At 39.2% G+C, this 17,305-nt stretch overlaps 1 long non-coding RNA gene across 1 annotated transcript; it reads left to right on the plus strand.

Moving 5' to 3' along the window:
* The first annotated feature begins 374 nt into the window (after positions 1-374).
* Positions 375-15,782, plus strand: LOC118495921. Its single transcript, XR_004898379.1, has 3 exons — positions 375-466; positions 7,480-7,483; positions 15,772-15,782. It is a non-coding gene; the product is annotated as an uncharacterized LOC118495921 (long non-coding RNA).
* Positions 15,783-17,305: the final 1,523 nt, after the last annotated feature.

Genomic DNA, 17,305 nt, shown 5'->3' on the forward strand with positions numbered 1-17,305 from the left:
AAATCACAAGCTAGCACTGCCAATATACTAGCTAGCTAGCCTGTTGGTTCACAATGGAAGCCAGAAGTAACGTTTTCGCTGGTGAGGAGGACCATAGCTATGAGGAGGACATTGTTGCGAATTTGTTATCCACGCCCAGACAAGCTCCAAATGTGGTCTGAGTGATTGGATCTCAATGTGACCTGAGTGCGTTTACACCTGTACTTAGAGCTGTCCACTTGTGATTCGATTACTCAGATCAAAACAAAACGGTCTTCACACACAGATACATCAAGCATGCTGTTGAAAATATGGAAAGAAAACTAAACACTTGCACACCTGGAAATGTACTTTCATTGATGCAGACTAGGGTCTTACTAACATTGGAGGTGGCTGTGGCTCAGAGGTAAAGCGGGTTGGACCTCAACCACAAGATTGGTGGTTTGATCCCAGGCTCCTCCAGCCACATGTCAAAGTGTCCTTGAGGGTATCCACTGTTCCTAACGCTTAGGATGGGTTAATGCAGAGTTTGAATTTCACTACATTGTACTGTACAATTGTATGTGATGAATAATACAGTTTCTTTCTTCTTAACATCAAAGACACTATATTATTTAGCATGCAATAAAATCTGCAAACAGTTTTGATTAACTGCTAAATTCCTTAATTTTTCCACAATCAGTGGAGCTGATTAGCATTGTTACCAACCTTCCACTCTCTGTCCCCAAAAACGGTTCAGATAGTGTTAATGGATTTTCCATTCACGCCCACACAAACCCACAATACCCACATCTATATACAAACTAAATGTACTATAACAGAAATGTACTGTACACAAAAGCCATAACTGGAGTGTTGATTTATGTTGTTTCTATAGTAATGTACCGCTATTGATTTGCAGTGGCGTGTGGTAAAGTGGCAGATTGACAGCAGTGTGTAGAGAGCTGAGGCTGGTGCTGAGAGGCCTTCTCTCTTTCAACTAGAGGGTAGCTCTTAGCATTGAACAAAGATGCTGTGTTTTTCAAAGGAACTTCTAACTGGGCCTGACTCATAAAACTGGCAATAGTGAACACAGCAAAGACACATCAGAGTACAGCAGATGAGGACCTCTTATATTGATTGTGGGAATGTGCTAGATTGATTGGACACAATGTGATGTGTGGAACTGACGCTGTGGATTGATGAATCAGGGAAAGTTTCTGCACTGCGTGCCCATTTAAACATGAATGAGAGTGCGTGTGGATGTGTATGGTGTTCTCAGACGCACTGTGTTCGATGGCATCTCGGAAGAGCACCAGCATCTCCAGCTGTATACATCAATCTGTCAGTTAATATATTACAATTGACAGATTCTGCAAGTCCACCACAGTCCTCCCCGACGGTCGCTATAGGTCACAGCTATAGACCGCGGGCGCAGCTTATCCAGTTAATACGGCAATAGCTTCACTCAATTGAACCAATCAAATTGATTGTTTACCGTGCGTGGACAGTTGGCTAGAGAGAACAACATAAGAGAGATGCAGGAAGTAACTGACCTGCTACTTTCTAGCTACTAATTGTACCAAGACAATACATTAGAACAAAGTACCGATCCAGGCTCATTAATGATCACCTACACATGTGCATGAGAATGGCACTAACTCCATTTAAGCCAAGATTCAAACTACTGGCAGGGTAGACACAGACAGGAAGTAGAAAAAAATAAAGAGAAAAAGGGCAGCTCAAGCTCTGTTTACACTTTTTCTAAAATAGGCCCTTTTAAAATTATTTTATTGAGAAGATTCTGTTTTGTCTTCTTTTACTTGAAAAGTTCATTGTGCAAGGACTAATTTTATTGATGCTAAATATAGCAATTTGTTTTCCATACAAGTTTAATGTGTCTGTATGTTTTATGATTTTATTTGAGAGACGTCGCAGTAGACTATAGGACGCAATTTAGACATTATGAGGTTCGGACCGTAGGAGACATTTTTTGTAACTGCACCTCTTGAATTTTAATACCAGGTTAGGCTTCGTCCGCTCCTTTTCGGACAGATTGAACATATTGTTTGTAACACTTTATAAATATTGTTTTTTTTCTTTTGGTGTGTTGCTACACACTTATTGTGTTTTTATATTTATTTTTATCGTTATTGTTTGTTCGAAATAATATTAAAGAAATAATTGAATACCCCTGCTCTAATCCATCATCTTATCCGTAAGGCCATTATTGTGTGTTCAGTAATAAATGTACCAGGTATTGGCGTTGTTTGTTGACCTCCATGTCACTGTGATATGCAAACTGGTCGAAGACAACCCCTTAAATAAAGTAAATAAAGTTCACTTACTTTCCAATGATAAAATCGCTGACAGCTCAAGATATTCTCTTCATTCTATTCACAAGTATGCCAAACACACATTAAGGGCCCTATCTTGCACCCTTCCGGTGGGAATCAGAGGTGGGAAACTCGGGCCAGATTTTGCTAACTGAGTTTCCCAGTTGGTGACGCGTTGTTGACAACTGACGTTTGATGTAGGCGACTTTGGTTCACTTAACATATTTCAATGACAATAAACCTATTGATTGTGGACAAACGCCTCTGCTGAGAAATTATTCATAAATAGGCCTATGTATAAAAAAAAAAACAACAACACCTAACCGTGTCCTTTCCCGTTCGTTGTCCTGCAGATAACACAAACACCTGACGATGTGCTGTTTGTATGCTTGCATAAGAAAACATTAGCAAATTATTGTGGCCTCCATGTTTTCACCAGGTTTTCACACACCTGATGCTCTACAGTTGGTGGCAGTCATGCAACAAGTTGTTATGCCAAACGCCAATATAACAGAAGAAGAAGAACACATGTGAACGCCGGTAGTCGGAAAAACAACGTAATCAGGGGGGCGGTCCCTGTTATTCCGAGGTGGCATGAATGCGCCATTAGTACAACCCTTTTGAACCATGCGCCTGAAGCATGGACCCTTTTTTCCACCGTCAAACTACCAAAAGTGGATTTGGACACGCCCTAAACGCACCTGCGCCATGCGCGTCACGTTGTGCGCTTAGATCGTTAAAATAGGTCCCTAAAAGTACTTTCCTCAGTAACATCTCAAATGTTACAAAACCTAAGACATAATTAACTGTTACTGTAACTACGGTATATTCAAATGTATTATACATCAGGATAAACCCCTTTGAAACGTACTATTTTGCTTTAGGGGAGGCAACTTTGCATAGTGCTTGTTGCAGATGGCAGCAAGAGGTAGGTGAATGATCTAACTATAAAAATCAGCAAATGCAACTGTTTCTGATTTAGGTTGATAAAGTGCATTTATTTTTGCATTAAGATCTTGCCTAGTGCTTTTTTAGAATGATAAAAAATATGAAAGTAAAAAAAAAAGAGAGAATGCAGATGCAATCAATAATATGCCACTGAGATATAAATGCCAAAGAGGCTGATATGAAATTCTTGGCTATTTCTTCAATAACAAAAGCCTCTTTCCCATGTTTTGTAGGAAAAGGGTTGTTGAGTTTTAATGTCGGTCTTTGACTATGGTGATTTGATTTATAGACACGCATCATCTTCATCTCTTAAATCTCTGGACTCAGTCTATCACTGTGCCTTGAGATTCATAGCTGGTCATGCCTATGGTACACATCATTGTATTTTATATGAAATTGTTGGGTGGTCTTCTCTCCAAGAAAGATGAGATACTCATTGGTATCTTTTTTTATCTATAAGGCTCTTGTTGGAAAACTACCATACAGAACTCTGTTACTCAGAGGAACATTATCAGACTCGCTCTGCTTACTGGCTTTTGCTTCATGTTCCACGAGCTCGGTCTGAACTTGGAAAAACTGCTTTTAACTTTAGTGTACCCGACTCCTGGAACAAATTACAGCGCTTTCTTAAAATCAACTAAATTGTGCCTTTTGGAGAATTTAGAGATGTGGTTTTAAACCTGCAAACTTCTACTTGTAACTGCTTTACATAATTGTATTTTCTTTTGCATCCTTATTATCCTAATTTATTTATCAAATTATTATTCCAATCTGAATGTTTTATTGTCTTTCTATATTTCTTATGATTGTACTTTCTGTGTTATTGTTCTGTATTTGTCTTTTTAATCTGACTTGATGACTATGAAAATGAGGGTCCCCCCTCAATGATCTCTCAAGGATAAATAAAGGTTGAATGAAAATAAAAAATCAAAAATGACTAGTGATATTGCAAGTTTAGCCACAATTTGTCTGGTTTCAGAACAGCGAGGCAAGTACTTCAATAAAAGAGATTGTTTGGGGCGCCCGGGTAGCTCAGTTGGTAGAGCGGGCACCCATATATAGAGGTTTACTCCTCAATGCAGTGGGCCCGGGTTCAACCTGCGGCCCTTTGCTGCATGTCATTCCCCCCTCTCTCCCCTTTCAGGTCTTCAGCTGTCCTGTCAATAAAGGCCTAAAAATAATCTTTAAAAGAGACTGTTTGATGCATGAATAACACACTTGAACCGGGAAAATATCTATATTCCTTCTTAAAAAAAAGTTTTACAAAAAATTTTTACAAAAAATGATAATCATCTCTCTAGTTGATAACAAGAAGCTTTTCTCAGACACATTATTGTCTCTGCGAGAATAACAATCAATGCTGTATTTTAAGGCAGCAAAAATATTATAATGCAACACCTAGTGTTAGCCTGTGTTAACTGGAGCTAAAGACAGGTTAACACCCATTGGATTTGATAGTGGACTTCAGTGTCATACACATACTGTATTTGCTTTTCTTACACAGATTGAAAAAAAGCATCCTAAATTCTAATTGGTAGGCCTTGAAATACATAGAAAAAGGCAGATGAACATTAGTTTATACAATTTTCTGCCTCTGTATTAATATTGATTTGACCATGACAATGTAAGCTATAGTTATGTAAAAAAAATATATATAATTACTTGCAATGGATTTCAATTGAGCCATAATATTTTGCTAACTAATTTTCCATAAAAAATGTCAACCCAGTACTAATGTATTCTCTACATACTGATCTATGACTGTGTTGAAAGCCTCCCATGAAAATCATGCTCATATCAAGATGTGTTATTGTAGTGGGAGAAAATATGTGTAATCTATGCTTATGCTGTAGAGTGGATAATAATGAGGCGATTACCTACAACGATAGATGGGACTGCAGTGCTCACACAGTATTGATATTCAAATATCCAACTGATAATATCACAAGTCTGGAGGGAAAAGCAAATGGAAGGAGCAGTAAGACAACTTGATTGAGCAAGTGGGAGAAGAAAAATACACACAAAAGAGATGCTAGTTACCTGAAGCACTAATGGATCCAGTCTGAGGATGATGTTTTTTGGGAAGTCTGGGTGAGCTCTCAGCAGACTCTGAAACACCCACAGGGAGGTAGACAGAGAATTAAAACAGATACATAGTTGAGTTTATCCTCATTGAAATGTGAATAATATCACTGTGAATGGTAAACTAAAGAGCACATTGAAATGGATTAGTTTCCACTTTGTATGTGCACATTTGTTATATATAACTAAAACTAAGAAATCTCTCAATGCAACGGTTTGATTGTACATCACCTCCAGGCCGAAGGGTCACTACATGGAACTGGAAGTTTAACTGAAGAATGTATACTAGCACTGGAGCACAGTAGACTGTGTGTAAATTTAGACCCATGCTTGATGTTGACGACCAAACTCATTGGGACCTAACTTGGTCTAATGGGTCCTGCTTGGGTTGAGGATTGAGAAAAGTCAGACTTACAGTAGCCACTAAAGATACTAGTCCTGGCTTTGGTATTAAGGGTTATTGGCTGGCCGGAGAACTGCAGTTATCTACAGCAATGTTTCTTTAAATGCTCTCCATTCCCCACACCAGACTCTGTACCTTTGGAGACAAAGCCTTTAGTGTTGCAGCCCCATCCCTCTGGGACACCCTCCCTGTAGATATTCAAATTGCTATATCTCTGGACATTAAAAAAAAACTCCTGAAACACCACTTGTTTACCACAGCCTACAACCTCCCTTAGTATAGCCACTGTAATTCTGTAAAGCGTCCTTGGGTTTCATGAAAGGCGCTATATTAATAAAAGTTATTATTATTATTTAAGTGGGGTCCGTGGCACAAATTTGAATTAATTTTCCCCTGGTATATTCTCCATCTGGTAAGAGCCTCTGATCTACAGTATACAAAAATGTCAAAGGGTTGTAGGACGTTTGGTGTCTCCAAACCATACATAGCCACCACAAAAGGAAAATTCATTCTCCCCTTTACCGCATGATTCATTAGAAGAAAAGTTCTGAAAACAAGTTTTTAGAAATGTTGCTGCTTTTAGCCCTTCATATAAGTAAAATTACTGTAAAATACATTAAGATTAGGTTTGGGTACCGAGACCCGGTGCTAATACGGCACCGGTGCCTAAGTGACCGGTATCTACCGCACCGAATAGCAACGCGGATTTCGGAGCCTCATTTCGGTGATGCTCTGAAACAGACGTTAGAGGCAACAGAAGCATCGCTGCATGTGACGCTAGTTAACACTTCACTTGACAGCAGGTAACGTTAGCCTACTGTTAGCTAGCAGCTGGATTAAACACAGTTAAAATGCTGACAGCTAAACGGTGTCTGTATTTCACTGTAGAGGATTCCAACAGCAGGACGTTAAGCAGTGTGCAGCTACCTTTGTCGGAAAAACAACACAGACAGTGCATTCACTTGAAACTAGTAAGCGTCGTGGTGCATTCAAAGTTATTGTAAAATACCCTATTCCCCTATTTTTTTTTAAGTATCGGTTCAGGCACCGGCACTGTTTTAAAAGTATCGTTTTTGGCACTGGTATCGGAAAAAAAAAACAATACCCAACCCTAATTAAGATAATTGTACTGAATAAAACAACATGATGATTAAGAGCACATCATTGTGGAATTTGAAGGGCTGGAAGCAGAAAGATTTCTTGTAGCTTTTAGTTTAATGAGGCAAAATGCCACATTCTTTCTCAGTCTATGGCAGCAGTGAACAGTTTGAGAAGTTCAAACCTAGAATAAAAATTGAAAAAGATTTGTCTGGTGTGTCTTGGCTGGAGTGGGAAGAAAACAAGTTGGAACAGCATAATACAGTTTTAATGTGGCCTGAATCTCCAATGAACTTCTTGTCCTCCTTAATCCCATGTAGCTTTTGGTTGATCATGGTACCTTAAATCCGCCTGATCTGGCACTCCTGCATGTGGGGAGAGGACAGGTCTGTTTAGGTTTTGTTCATCTTGTAAATTACATGGATTTCAATGTTATACTGGAAAAGAACAAGAAAGCAAGAGCAGGAAATGCATTAGAAAGGGCATACGTACATCAATGAAAGATGAAGGAGAGTAACAAATCCATTTCATGTTGTCCACTTCACATATTCAAGAGGCAAGGCAACTCTATAATTATATCCTGAATGCAATATGGCTAAAAAGCAAATTTATCTGGTTTCTTTGTGGCAGTAGAATTAGCAGGCACGAGATAAGAAGAGTGGAGAGAGGGAGAAGCGAACAAATAAAGGAGCTGAAAACCAGAAGTGAGAAAGGAGGGAGCCTGTGACAAGTGGCGGAAGTAAAGAGACCAGGAAAGGTTGAAAGGAGCACAACAACAGAGATGAAAGACTGCCAGAAAATTGAAAAAGACTGAAAAGAGACACAAGGTGTGCTGGAGAGTGGAGAAAGAAACGAGTGGAGAGAGCAAGGAAAGTATAAAAAAAGCCAAATGAAAAAAAAAGAAAAAGAAAAAAAGAAACAAAGAAACAAAAAGAGATTGAGGAAATCTAAAAAGGTGAGACGGGGGAAACATTTTCAGTCAGCCTTTCAGTCAATCATAATTTCCTGGGTGCTGGATATGAGAGAGAGAGAGAGTGCAATTTTGCAGTGGTTATCATTATCATCACAGCTATAATCATAATCAGGGTAATTCCAGTGTGGGGAGATGGAAAGGCGGATGGCAAAGGGTGATGGAGGAGGATAAAATGTCAGATAGGAGGAACAAGGAAATTACTGGCTGTAACCATGGTGAAATGCACAGGAATACAGTTGGATGAGAGTAGAGAAGAACAGGGGGCGTAGAAAACTAAAATGATTGCTAAAGAGATTGCTAAAATGATTATGAGGCTCTTTTAATTAAATTAGTCACAATTACCAGGTTTACAAAGCCTGGGTTGATAACAACAAAGTTTATTTTCAGGGCACCACAATGCAATGGCAACGTAATGAAAGAATAACATAATGAGGATGTTTGTTAAGCTACAGCAAAGAAAGGGGCTAAAACCCTTTCAATTCAATGACCCTGTTGAAACAACCCTTTTATTTCGCATTATTATTACAAAGAAAATAAAATTATTTATCAAACAATAATGAAGAACTTCCAAGGCCTTGACTTTTTACGTAATGTAATGAAGCATTTTGGCTGTCTTGACTTCTCACAGCGAGACGCGATCAGGCACGGAGAGAGAGGCAGAGAGGAGAAGGATCGCTTGTGCGGAGCATCAACGCTTCGCTGGCTATACGAAGCCGACCAGACATGTGAGTCCTTTCTCCACCAGGGGGCCCCACAGACAGGAAACATCAGGATAGTAAAGACACAGAACATTTAAATTGGAAGTATAATTTTAATATATAAGACACACCTATGAAAAGGAATCATCATACAAGGTTCTAGTGAGCCATTAGTCCCACACACACTGAAAAAGAAAGTTAAAAGTAATTAAGGGGGGAGGGGCACTAAGGAGGCAGAAAACACTGTCTAACAGTAATCTCACACACATCTACACACAGACCTCACTTGCCCCCTCACCAACATGCTCTCTCTTACCATGGTTGTTGAAACAGAAGCCGTAGTCCAGCAGTGGCTGGGAGCCAAAGTGGTCAGGTGCAGTTATGTTAGGGTCATCCAGGCAGCACAGTTGGTGTTTCCTGCCTGCTGGCACTAGCACGCCTTTGGTTCTCTTGTCTTTGTGGCTCTCTACCATGACCTGGATGTTATTAGAGGTGATATGGACAGTGGTTGGAGACACAAAAGGAAAGACAAAGAGATTCATAGAGAAACTACGGTGGCTCTGAAGGGCAAATCACGACAGCAAATAGGAAAACACGACAGCAAATATGAAAACACGACGGCAGATATGAAAACACGACGGCAAATAGGAAAACACGACGGCAAATAGGAAAACACAACGGCAAATAGGAAAACACAACGGCAAATATCAAAACACGACGGCAAATATCAAAACACGACGGCAAATAGGAAAACACGACGGCAAATATAAAAACACGACGGCAAATAGGAAAACACAACGGCAAATATCAAAACACAACGGCAAATATCAAAACACGACGGCAAATAGGAAAACACGACGGCAAATATAAAAACACGACAGCAAATAGGAAAACACGACGGCAAATAGAAAAACACGACGGCAAATATAAAAACACGACAGCAAATAGGAAAACACGACAGCAAATAGGAAAACACGACGGCAAATATAAAAACACGACAGCAAATAGGAAAACACGACGGCAAATAGAAAAACACGACAGCAAATAGGAAAACACGACGGCAAATAGGAAAACACGACGGCAAATAGGAAAACACGACGGCAAATATAAAAACACGACGGCAAATAGGAAAACACGACGGCAAATATGAAAACACAACGGCAAATATGAAAACACGACGCAAATAGGAAAACACGACGGCAAATATAAAAACACGACAGCAAATAGGAAAACACGACGGCAAATATAAAAACACGACAGCAAATAGGAAAACACGACGGCAAATAGGAAAACACGACGGCAAATATGAAAACACGACGGCAAATAGGAAAACACGACGGCAAATAGAAAAACACGACAGCAAATAGGAAAACACGACAGCAAATAGGAAAACACGACAGCGAATAGGAAAACACGACGGCAAAATATGAAAACACAACAGCAAATAGGAAAACACGACGGCAAATAGAAAAACACGACGGCAAATAGGAAAACACGACGGCAAATAGGAAAACACTTCAATAAATCACAAAACACAACGGCATTAACTTCTACCGGAAAAGGTAGGGCCTATCTAGCAGTGGACGGACCCTCCTGATTGGACAGACGCACTGTCTGTCTTTCGCGCTCCCAAATCACCCACAATCCTATGCGCGCGGCTTTGCCGGCTCGTTAAAAAAACAACAACAATGGCGGACCTAAGTGGGAGTTGGAGCGGCATCGCTAATGGTACAATTAACATTTAAATGTAAGTATATTTAGTGTTTGCTGTACATTTGTTATCACCGTTAATGTGTTACATCAATGTCAAGCGTTACGCATTAATGCTGGTACAAATTGCTATTATAATTAGGTAGATACACCCCGAGCTAACGTTAAGCTAACTGAACCTATCATTTAACATTAGGCTGTTAGCTAGCTAGCTGTGTTGCTGTCTTTTATGCCATTTGTGTTCGTAAAGTTTAATGTCCAGTGGCATTTTCATCTCTTTTTGTAAGCCGTTACTGTATATGCGTAATGTTAGCAGAGATTTAGAAATTGGTGTGTTTATCAGTTGTAGCTGCAGGATTGGAGGTAAAGCTGCACCTTGTTATCTTCACTAGCAACGTTAAATGAAAGCTAAAATGTATGAGTAGTTTCCCATGTAACAAGTATAACATTCCGTTATAGCTTTAATGGTAAAGATCTTTTTCTTGTGTTTGCTGTCTTTTAACAGGGACTAAGGAACAAATGGAGGCTGCACTACAACGCTGAAGTTGGCATCCGATTCGCAGCTTCCGATTCGGCAGTTAAGGGGAAATTTAAGGGGAACTTAAAACTGTCCGATTCAGCAGGGAAACATAATTTACATCGCTAAGTGACTGATCCTCCGTTTTTTGAACCTCTTACTGTATTGAATGAGTGTTAGTCATTAAGGTAAATTATTAATTATGTCTAAAACACACTTTTAGATTTGTGAAAGCTTTATTGTCTTTATGAGAACACAATAAAGGGAGATTTCACCGTTTTTCTAAACTTGTCAAATCAGGATTACTAAATTATCCCAGAGAGTCTAAGGAGTCTTAAAAACACAGTTTGAGATTTGTGAAAATGCAATAAAGGGAGATTTTACTGTATTTTTCACATATAGACTACATTGGACCAGGTCCAGATCCAAAACCACAATACTTAAGACTTGTCAAATCAGGACTAAATTATCCCAGAGAGGCTAAATAAACTGTTTTATTTTATTGCCACAGCATGGCCTTTGCTAATTGACATTCAACGTACAAGTCCACGTCTCTCCATGTCATTTCTTATATCCATGAGCAGGTCTTCCTTCTCACTTCAAAAGAAAAGTAGAAAAAGTTATTTTTACCTTTTGGAAATCAATCCAAATATCATCATAGATTTGCCAGTGGTTTAATTTACTCTTCAAATCCTTCTCCTTCAACATAAGTGTTGTTTTCTCACCTTTCCTCAGAAAAAGAGGCAGGACTGAGTATTTATTAAGATTTTTTTTAATTCATACTTTATAGGCCATTGTCTCAGGTGAGGAGCAACCCCACTTCTGGGGAACGCTGGGTCCTGATCTTCTTTGATGATGAAACCCAGCTGGACAGGATTGTGAAATACCTGTCAAACTTCCTCGATAGCTGTGACACACTCTGATAAAGTGTGCACCATGGTGTCTTCTGACAGGATCAAATACATCCTAAATGTGTTGCTGTCAGAGATAGGTCCACAGCAGTTCCACATTATATTCATGAAGACATTTTTTTCTATGACTTAAAGTGGCTATATGTAACTTTCAGTTTGTGTTAATTCTAGCGGCCACTTTGGACAAAAGTGGTAGTATTTTCACCACACCTGCTGTCGTAAAGGTCTTTTCTTTACGGTGCTGTATTGCCCACTGTAGATTACCAAGTTTGCGTTACCGTGTTTACACAAGTACAGGGGAAGACCTGCTCATGGATATAATAAATGACATGGAGAGAGTGAGTTAATTCTTGTCCAGTTTTGACAAGTTTAGGTATTGTGGTTTTGGATGTGGACTTGGTCCAATGTGGTCTACATATGCAAAAAACAGTAAAATCTCCCTTTATGGCATTTTCACAAATAGAATAAAGCTTTCACAAATCCAAAACTGTGTTTTTAAGACTCCTTAGCCTCTCTGGGATAATGTAGTCCAGATTTGACAAGTCTAGGTGGATCTAGACCTAGTCTAATGTGGTTTATATGTGAAAAAAAACTTATTGTGTTCTCATAAAGACAATAAAGCTTTCACAAATCTAAAAGTGTGTTTTAGACATAATTATAAATTTACCTTAATGACTAACACTCATTCAATACAGTAAGAGGTTAAAAAAACAGTTTTAAGTTCCCCTTAACTGCCAAATCAGAAGCTGCGAATCGGATGCCAACTTCAGCGTCATGGCTGCACTAGCGTCACCAGAAGGGAGAGATGAGGAGGAGAGGGAAAGCAAAAGACAAGCAGGGAGACAGAGGCCAAAAGAGATGTTGAATAGATTATTTGCTATATTAGAGATTGCCATTCAAAAAATAAATGCATTAAATTAACTAGTTTGTCTGTGTCTTTTAAGTTTTTGGATGTGTATATAATATAAACTGTTTTTCAATGTTTATTTTTCCATCAAATTATGACCTGGACACAGGAAACTTCTAACTGAGTAATTATATTCAGATGCTACCTGTTTTAATAACTAGTTCTAAAAAGACATTAATGAAACGTGTATCTTTATTATAACATTTATTCAAACATTACTATATACTGTACACAAGTATATTCAACATGAAGCGGCGATCAGACTCAGCTCCCGATGATGGTGTTGCTTCCGGACTGCAGACAGAAGGAGAAAGATTAGGTTAGTCCAGTAGTTATCCAACCTGTCCTGGTAAGATTAGAGTTGTATCACAAGTATATTTAAGCATACTGTAACATGAAGGTACTTCATGTAACTGTGTAGTGGTGTAGTTTCTTCATCATGGTCTTAACTGACAACTGTTGACCATTTAACACACTTACACCTACCTTTACTCTATTAGTGGGTGTTTATCAATGGAGGTATTATGACTTTTCATATGTTGGTTGTAGCCTTGTAGCTTGTGTGTTTACAGTACTATTTACCCTTTCTCACTTGCAGTTTAATGCATATCATACTGCCTGTGGTAGCTCATTAGCTGGTAGCGTTTACCTTGTAGTTGCTGATCATATTTTGCACTGCATTTGTCTGAAAGCTAGAAGCTACTGGACAATGAGCTAATGTTGCATACATGCAGTAAACTACAAGCTAATGTAAACGGTTAGCTACTGCAATTCTCCTTACCGGTAAGTGTTATGACTACTGTACAAACATGAACTCCCACGAGTTTTTAATTTATTGACATGGGATAAATAAGACAAAACGACTATTGCTTACATTAAAGCCTATCGGTGTCGGTAACGTTACCTACCTTTGCACGTTGCGAGCAAAGTTCCTGACAGAATATTCTCCTCCTGCAAGCAGACTGACGCCGATTCACCAACAGCACAGTTCATAGTTCCACATCCATTTCGTCCAGTGTTTTGAAATGAGAAACGGCTAGTCCATCTGTTAAAAGCATAGACAGTGAGGCACTTTTATTTTTTCACCTCTCCTTCCTGTCAAAAGACAGACAGTGCGTCTGTCCAATCAGGAGGGTCCGTCTTCTGCTAGATAGGCCCTACCTTTTCCGGTAGAAGTTAATGCCGTTGTGTTTTGTGATTTGTTGAAGTGTTTTCCTATTTGCCGTCGTGTTTTCCTATTTGCCGTCGTGTTTTCCTATTTGCCGTCGTGTTTTCCTATTTGCCGTCGTGTTTTCCTATTTGCCGTCGTGTTTTTCTATTTGCCGTCGTGTTTTCATATTTGCCGTCGTGTTTTTCTATTTGCCGTCGTGTTTTCCTATTTGCCGTCGTGTTTTCCTATTTGCCGTCGTGTTTTCCTATTTGCCGTCGTGTTTTCCTATTTGCCGTCGTGTTTTCATATTTGCTGTCGTGTTTTCCTATTTGCCGTCGTGTTTTCCTATTTGCCATCGTGTTTTCATATTTGCTGTCGTGTTTTCCTATTTGCCGTCGTGTTTTCATATTTGCTGTCGTGTTTTCATTTTTTCTGTTGTGTTTTCCTATTTGCCGTTGTGTTTTATGATTTGTTGTTGCGTTTCTCTAATTGCTGTGGTGATTTGCACTTCAGGGCCACCGTAAGAAACAGATAGGCATAGTCTTTTTCATTGGGTAGGTAAAGCAGCCGGTTGCACCAGCTGTTTAGCCTATGATGATAAGTGCTCATTAAGATTTACATATTAACATATTACTGAAATAACTGCAGAAACTAGTCCCTCCATTGAGCTTACTTGTTACTAAACTAGGTGTAACTCCATAAAAGACTGGTGAGAAACATACAAATTGACCTCACTATGGAAATAACACTCACTATTTGGTCAGCTTAGAGTGAATAGAAGAGGGAAATTGGACAGCTTTCATTTCATTCGTATTTCTCTCCAACGCTAAACTGCACACATTCTTGACACTGTTATTTCAGGAATTATTTTGATACTGTGATTTTGTGTTTTTTTTATGATCTAAAATGTTTCTTAGTAGGCCTAATTAATTTGCACTTTAAGGGCTTTAAGAATTACTGGTGCATCCTGATTTCTTAAATTGCAACTTTTGAAACTAACTAGTAGTTACTAAGAACTTTGCAAGACCTTTACACACCACATGTTCATGTAATGCCTCTTTTTTCTTTATTATTTGTTTGGCGTTTATTGCCTTTATTGATAGGACAGATTACGTCAGGAAAGCGGGAGAGAGGGGGAATGACATGCAGCTGCAGGTCGGAACCGAACCCGCGGCTGCTGCGACAAGGACTGAGCCTCTGTACATGGGTACGCTCAACCAGGTGGGCTAACCAGGCGCCCAGATGTAATACATCTTTGACACCAACTTACGAAGACAGCTGCTATTGACAATGAATTATGGGTTGAAGTTAGTAGTTTAGACACTATCCTCCTAACACATTTTCACAAAACAGGTGTGTGACACAGTGCACAGCTAAAATCGATATATATATTGTTGTATACCTTATGTCAGTATATACAACCCAGTCCTCCAGGAAGTGAACAAATGTTGAGGTATACAAGAGGGACTGATAATTATAGATGCATTATGACAACAGATTTGTTCTATTTTTGCAGCATTTAACAAACCAATATTTGTTGACATAATACCAAATTACCATAACAACAGTGAGACATTAGAGCTAAAACTAACTGAATTCAAACTTATTTTAAGAGAGCCACAAAAGAACAGCATTTAATCCATGAGGCATCAAATTGTTTAGTTAGACTAAAATATCACTAGATTGAAGTCATTTGTCAGATCAACTACAGTAAATAACCAAAAGATTTTCACAGAGCTAACACAATTCTGAAAATCTATTGAGACCATACTATACAGTATCTCCAAACTCTCTATTAAAATAATACTTTAGGGTGTCAGAGTTCCTAAAAAGCCACACAGAATATCCATTTTCAGAAACAAATAGAGGCTTTGGAGTAAGGCATTAAAATGGGTGAGAGTAAAAGAGTGAGGGGGAAGAAGATGGATTGATATGGGCAAAATGATTCAAGCCAGGTGAAATGCATCAAATTGGAGAAGATAAGGGGCGAATAAGAGAAATTGAGCTATTAAAAGAGGCGCATGACTGAGAAAAAAAACGTAAGGAAGAAGGGAGAGTGAAGCACTCATGGAGGCTTGAGAGAGAAGATGAATAGACGTACGGATGAACAGAATTGAGGAGAGTGGATGAAGGATTGAAAGTTGGAAAAGGCAGATAGATAGAGATAGAGAGATAGAGCGAGAGAAAGAGAGAAAGAGAGAGAGAGAGAGAGAGAGAGAGAGAAAGAGAGAGCGAGAGAGAGATAGAGCGAGAGAGAGAGAGAGAGAGAGAGAGAAAGAGAGAGAGAAAGAGAGAGAGAGAGAAAGAAAGAGAGAGAGAGAGAGAGAGAGAGAGAGAGAGAGAGAGAGAGAGAGAAAGCAGGTGTAAGATTCATGGAGAGCACTTATCCCAAAATAAATATGAATCCGTGGCAGGAAATGAGACAGATGCAGAAAAGAGAGGAGGGAAAAATGGAAGGGAGAGATCTGCCAGGTTAGAATGACTCTTGCTCAGAGTAGTTGCCTGGGAAAGTTTGGTAGTAATGGTGATGGATGTGGAGGAGGAAGGTGGGGGGCCATGCGGTGGGGGTTGTGGTGACGAATGGTGATGATGGTGATGGTGGTAAAGGTGGGTGGGGGGGGTGATGAGTGCCTCCATCATCCCTGGCTCTCTAATAGCTTCATCAGAGCTGTCCAGCACTGACATGACTCAGCCTAATTGCGGTGCCTTGGAGCAACGCTTCACTTTTACTCTAATTGTAGTGAAGCCGAGATGGAGGCTATTCAAAGTCGTCACGTGGTCGGATGGAGGCAGATGCTCTCTCTCACAAACACACACACACAAAGAGAAGTAGCACACGCACACCTAACACCTGTACTCATTCAACGTAGCATGGCTGCTCTCATGCTGCGAGTGAGGGCAGCTTGTCCAAAGTTATATTTAGCTGACAGGTGAGATGTGTGTGCTAGCCTGTGCATACAGTACGTGGGTGAATTTTTGTGCGTATGTATCTATAGATTTGTCCATGACTGTGTGTGAATTGCCTGTTTGACACTGAATACTGTCCATCTAGTGGTACTACAGGAAAGACCAGGACAAGGCTTTACAAGTAGGGGGACTCAAAAGATACAAACTAAAAAAAAAGATTAAAAGCAAACAGGCTTTTAGTCCCAAGTATTTGTATTTATAAAGCTCCAAAAACACCAGATCCTAAATTTCTCATAATGCATCCAATACCTGCCTAGTAAATGCCAACATGTCCCAAATTTGTAACACAGGCTTTCTATTATATGTTTATTTTTCAACTATCTCAGTATCCAGCTGGGATAGCCCTGATGACATCATCAGGTAAAAACCATAAAGGGAAACACCACCTAAATTAGTAATTACAATATGTTATTCACATGGCCTAGAAAAGTTCAATCAATATTTGTGAACACGAGCTACTCTCTCTAAAAGCCAGAAAGCCGAGAAGTAAGTCTCAAACTTGGGATGTCATCAAGTATAAAGTATAGAGCTTTTCCGTAGACAATGACAATATTTTAGTTTTTCTTTCTATTTTAATTGGATAATGCAAACTATTGCATCTCTCCATCACATCTTTTATTATGTGTATATTAATCTGTATTATTTGT

The sequence above is a fragment of the Sander lucioperca genome, chromosome 9, assembly GCF_008315115.2.
Source record: "Sander lucioperca isolate FBNREF2018 chromosome 9, SLUC_FBN_1.2, whole genome shotgun sequence".
In the NCBI taxonomy this organism is placed as follows: Eukaryota; Metazoa; Chordata; class Actinopteri; order Perciformes; family Percidae; genus Sander; species Sander lucioperca.